This window comes from Limulus polyphemus, unplaced genomic scaffold, assembly GCF_000517525.1.
Source record: "Limulus polyphemus unplaced genomic scaffold, Limulus_polyphemus-2.1.2 Scaffold2171, whole genome shotgun sequence".
NCBI classification, from domain to species: domain Eukaryota; kingdom Metazoa; phylum Arthropoda; class Merostomata; order Xiphosura; family Limulidae; genus Limulus; species Limulus polyphemus.
This window is the reverse complement of record NW_013667781.1, coordinates 173,674-180,103: the sequence shown is the minus strand read 5'-3', so window position 1 is coordinate 180,103 and position 6,430 is coordinate 173,674.

Sequence of the window (6,430 nt, the reverse complement as noted above, 5' to 3'; positions counted from 1 at the left end):
AATAAACCAGTTTTATTTAAGAAAGGACTTGTGTCGCTAAAGTTTAGTCGGAACGAAATTTACGGAAAATTAACTAACGAACGGAGACGTAACAATATTAATGTTGTTGGAACATCTAGTAAACAACTTTGATGCTTTAAAAATGTAGTAAATTGATGAGAAATGCTATTTAAGAATAGTCTTTAAGCATTTTAAGAATAACTATGCTTACGTATTAGCAAATTTGAACTGCTTCCCACCTGTTTGTGTGAAAAGTCTCAGAACTTGCTGTTATGGGGTGTCCTCGGGTATATGGCGTTTATATGTGGAATGCGGACGTCAGATATCTGATTTTCCTCTTACATAATTCGTTCTATACAAAATTATGAAATGTTTTCAGAAGTTTTAATTCGAAATGGTTGAGATATTCTAAAGTACACTAATATCGAACAGGCAAGAAAGTAACAACTCCAACAAAATATCTGGCTGAAGATGTATTACAGAGTTAATTTGAATTTTAATGTGACTGAATTGAAATAAAGAGACTGAGCACAATGTTTGACAATACAACAAAATGCTTTGCTTAATTGGAGACACAAAATAATTGAACAGTTCAATCAATTTACGTGTGCAGAAAGACTCTAGCCCTTTTGTTTAAATGAAGAAAGATCTGCTCCAAGTGAGAATCTGGTTAAGACTGACAAAACCAACCACTTCTTACTTATTCAGATAAGATCAAGTCTTTCAGAGTTCATTTTATCACCCACATCACCTCGTCATTTCCCTGAACAAAAATAGTGAAGACAAAGTTTTCAGGTGTTTCTAATCCTTTACATGACTGATGTGATTAGAGAATCAGTTAGATCAAGCATAAAAGAATTTTCTAGTGACACCATCCGTGGGAAAGTCCAGAAATACCAAAGGGAAATAACCTTTGTGAGTGTGTAACTAGCACAAAGAATAATTTGAATACAGTCCAAAGCCAGCTGTCTATATGTTATATGCATGAAAAATTTCAGAATCAATATTCGCATTTCTAACTAAGAGAATAATGGCCACATGGTATGTTTTACGTACCACAGCATTTTCATTCAAATCATTTTCTGCATTAGTGATGGTTGAATCCCATTGTAGATGGCACGAGGGCTATGCAAAATACCTCTAGCTGGTAAAATGTGTCTGGCTTGATTCAGTGGTATTAGTTTGTCTACAAAGAGATATCCTGTTCCTTCTGAACACGAATGCTAGTCATAGTGAGATTAAAGCAGTATTATCATAAAGGCAGGATGGTGTGGAGTGTATTACAGTGCATGCATATTAAATGCTAATGTCCGTCAAGTATCATTACTGCACGACAACATCAAAACTGATTACAGATGTAGCGTTAGGCTCAAAACTATTAATTTTCTTGTTAATTCCTTATAAATACTCTAATTAATTTTGAGTTATTTCGGAAATATGATAATTAACTTGCTTAGTTTGTGCATCTAAATACCAGGTAGTTATTGTTGTTGTAGAGTGGGGTTATATTTGTTTACCTTGTTACTAAAGTGTGGTGCAACTCGATTAGCATTCTTGATATCCAGTTTTTACATTAAAAACACAGTCTTTTCTTATTTATATTGGAGACTTGGTGTAGGAAAAGATACTTAATAATAAATAATCAAATCAAGTAAAAATAAACAAGTAACTACATAACATAATAAAACAATTGCAGTAGGTTGTTGCTAACTAGTTACTTCCATCTAGTAGGATGTTCGAAATTGGGGATGGTGCCACTCTACTTGAATTGTGCACTGAAAAACAAGCTGCAACAGAACTTCATTATTCTATAATTGAAGGGTCCTGAGCCTGTGCTTTGGCCAATGCTAAAAACTCTTCTAGCAAGTAAATACAGAGTTGAGTACGTTATATTAAACGAATTCAAATATGGAAATTAGACAGTAACGTCCGAACAACAGCCAATATAAAGTTGCAGTGAACAGAGTGAAATTAGAACTACATTTTGAAATTGCTTGGCTCGACATAGATAATGCTATGCCACCAAACATTGATCACATTTGAGATAGATATATGACATGCCTTTCCAATGCAAAATATTCATAAATTCAGATCATAAAGATGTATTCAGGTTGAGAACTTATAATTTCCAAAACAGAGATATATCTTGTAGTTAATGACATTAAAAAAGAGAGGATTGTGGATTGTATTGAGGTCCAGGACTCCAGGATCATCCAGAAAGAGACCAGCAAGAAAAGTAGTTATCTCCCACTTGAATGCCCAGAGGATTCCACCTCAGTGGGGAGCTGCTAGGCAACAAGGAAAGGGATTATGCCATCAAAGACGATGAAGTCATAGTTCCACAAAATGTTAACATAGGGCGGGTTGCTAGGCCGTCATAATGTCATAGTTCCATTGAACCAGCATAAATTTGATCAAAATGACTGTACTTAATCGGTTTAAATCACTAATTCATCAGTTAATTAATTTTCCTGACCATTTAAATCGTCCTAAAAAGGACACTTATCACTAAATTATTAATTAAATTTCCTGACCTAAAAGGGTGATATCATGTTGATCAAATTTATGATGGTTCAATGGAATTTTGACGTCATGGCTCTCCTGAAGTTACATAGGTGGTTGAAGTATCATTATTTAGTGCAGGGTTTCCAACCAGGGTGTTGGCACCCTCTGAGGGTACAAAATGAGGGTCCAGGGGTGCACAGAAGAGGCCTATAGAAGGTTCGTTTTTCCTCAAATGTCGCCAAGATTAATGGCCACTTTTTATGGAAGGTTGTTCGAGGGCCACAAAATGTTGGGAACCACTGCTTTAGTTATTATGGTGTCTCCACCTATCAGCCCGTGAAGCCAATGATTTTACCATCACACTCGGGTTTATTCCATGAGCAGCCAAAAAAAAAAGGTGCTCTCTCTTATACATCAAAATGTGGACAATTTGTTGTCCATTGTGATTTGTCAGTTGCAGAAATAATGTGCACCGGGAAACAGTTTTAGCATTTTCAATTTGTTTCTTTGTAAAATCTGGTGAACAAGTGTATGTGTGTGTGAATTTTATATTAGTTAACAAAAATGTTTTACTGTATTTCAAAGTAAAGTATATTTTCATCTTCTTTTATAAAATATTCTTATTTATTTTTCATTTTAATATTATTTATTCTTTTGTTTCATTTCAACTAGTCTGTTTTATCAATTCTCCTAACAATGGATTAATCATTTTCGTAAGACAATCAGCCATTGTTTAATCCATCTTTTTGTTTAATTCCTTATTTTTGTTAATAAAGTGTTTATTTATATCCGTCATGCACCAAGTCTTGTCTTTTTCTTTTCACCTGCAACAAATCATTATATTTATCTATCCAAATAATGGATCTGTGAATTTCTTGTTGCAAAGATCAGGTTTGGTTTGTTTTAGAAATTTTACACAAAGCTGCTCAAGGGCTATTTACACATAGCTTTTTGAACTGATATACTAGAGGAAATGCCGTGAGTCAACAACACTTTCTGTTTACTCTAAGACTAATCTTTTCCGAATGAATAGCATACTTTTGCAGCAGTGTCGCAAATCAAAAGTCCATGGATTCATAGTTTGATTATTCTGACCACTGAACCACACTCGGCCTAGAAAGATCAGGTGACTATGTGCTTGATCTACCTTACACATTGGATATTTATGATATTGTGGAACTGTAGTATGTGGCAACAAACAAACTATTCGACTGGTTTATAGTAGATACTGGATTCACAAAATAAAAAAAATGTATATTATGTACTAAAATAATATTATGTAACCACATTTTTTATTGTATTTATAATCAACATAATAATTTCTGTCCACAAAGGTCTGGCATGGCCTGGTGGTTAGGACACTTGACTCACAATCTGCAAGTTGTGGGATACAATTCCTGTCACCAAACATATTTGCTCTTTGAGCTGTGGGGGCATTATAATGTGATGGTCAATTCAACCATTCCTTAGTAAAAGAGTTGATGGTTGGTGATGTTGACTATCTATCTTCCCTCTAGTCTATCACCATAAATTAGGGATGATTAGTGCAGATATCTTTTAAGTAGCTTTGCGCGAAATGAGAACACATATTGTGTACTCAGAAAATGGGACAAACTTTAAAAGTATCCACTTTTTGTTAAATGTGGAGCTACAGGGAATATTAAGACACATTTTGAGGTAGCTTCAGCCACAGCAAGCCTCCCTCTTCCCTTACTTCCAAACCCGAACCTCAGCAAAATTTTAAAATATGTTTTTTTTACTTCGCTGTAAACACAGAATACTAAAAGTGCTTCTGAAAAATGCTTTTGAAGGATTAATCTTAGATAATAGAAGTTTGAGGATGCTAATATAGGAGTACATTGTAAAGAAATAAGTGGTAAACAATATATTAATGAGACATTATCACGTTTCTCCTGAACCACTGGATTTGCAATTTTGGAAATAGTTGAAGACTATTTCTATTTCTAGAATGATACTTAACTGAACAGATTTTAAGATCTAATTTTTAGTAGTTTACAAATAAGGCTTCGTAATTACGGTGCAAATTAGAAACTAACTATATTAGTGGCTTTGTTTCTGTTCAGTCACTCCTTTCGAGTGCAGGTTGTACTCAAGTTGAAGGGTGTCATGATTTGAGTGATCCAACTTCTTGAAACTAGTAGATTGGTATAATCATTGATGTGATTAATCTTAATCTTATGGAACACCAAATTAGGAGTTTTGTCTGACCTGACAGTGGAATGTCATCATGATTCCTGTCCATGTCTTCATCTAATGCAGATGTTCTTCCCTCTTTTTTTGCTTAAAAATCAGTTAAATGTTTCAAACGACTTCTAAAACTGACCAAAATAGTTGAAAAACAAAACTGTTTCTCACTGAAATTTATCTGTAATAAAGATTTTGTGTTTTTTTTTCGTATTTGCTTCATTCTTTTTGCTGCCTCTGTTTAATTCACTGCTGATTACTTGTAACTTGCCTATTAGAAATCACTTTACTTAAATACTGCATACACATGTAAACGTAATTGAGAGTGTTAGTCCATAACTTGTTTGTGCTTAATGATACATTATCAGAAGGGTACATTCAATTAAAAAGTTGCTTGATTATATATCAATTCTATAATACAACAATTAATCTTAAGTTATTCCATAGACTAGTTTTCAGGCACACACAAATCTCATATATTGGCAAGTGTAATGTACTGCCAAAAATTTCCAAACATACTTAACACACGCTAATGCCACATAAAACTTACAGTACAAAATAGTACAAAAAGGTATAATTTACATACGTTGAAACCTTTTTCTATGTAAGAGGAATAGTGACAGACTTGGGTTCTCCGCTCACACTGTATGCTTTTTTCATTTTTCTACTGGATATCCATAAGGCGTAAGCAAAATAAATGCATCCACTCAACATAAGTAAAGCCCCAAAAACCATCATGATTGGTCCAACGATTCTTTTAGGATTGGATCCTTTATAACGATCATAATTAGGGTCATCAAAAGGTGGAGGAACCTCTGTATAAGCTATACCTGTTACCACACCACCACCTATTACTAGGCCTAGTCCAACTGTTCCCAAACAGATGCTGAGTAGGCCTGCCATGTGGACATTTTCTGCTGATACGATTCCCATTCTTTTATCTGAAACTTATTAAAAACATGATAAAATTACAACTCATTGATTATTCATTACTTTAAATTACAACTAAGACAATTCATTAGTAAGTTGTTTGAAAATACCATCAGAAATACACATTTTTTGTATTTTATAATAAGTTCATTATAATATGGCCATCCCTCTGGTCATGGTATCCAAATGCACCAAGTAACTTGGAAAAAATATTTCAAGTATTGTTTGTTTCCTTTAAAACTTTGCACAAAGTAACGTAAGGGCAATCTGTGATAATTATCCCTAATGTTGAACTGATAGACCAGAGGAAGGCAGTTATGGTTAACAGCATCTGCCACAAACTTTAGGACTACTCAAATTCAATGGTAGGATTTGACCATCTCTCTCATCGTGCACCCATAGCTCCAACGTTTGGAGAGTACGATTTTGAGTCAATGATACTTGAACCATAGATCCTCAAATTTACTGATTTAAGGTCTAAAATTTGTATTTAAATTAAAATAGAATTCGTAATAAATGAGTATTGAGTACAGTGCTTCTCAGTGCTGGCAATTCCTTTAACAATATGAAAATGTACGTTTAATAAACGATGAAAGCAAATGTCTATGAAAATTATTCGATCTTAAGTGACGGAAATTTTATATATTTAAATAGCTCAATGTGGCTTTGCTCTAAAACAATCAAATAAATTCAAGACAGCGAAGAAAGCAAATGTGCGTGAAAATTCGTTTATCTTGAGACTTAAATGATAAAATTTTTATATCTTTAAAATTCAACAAGTCCATATTCT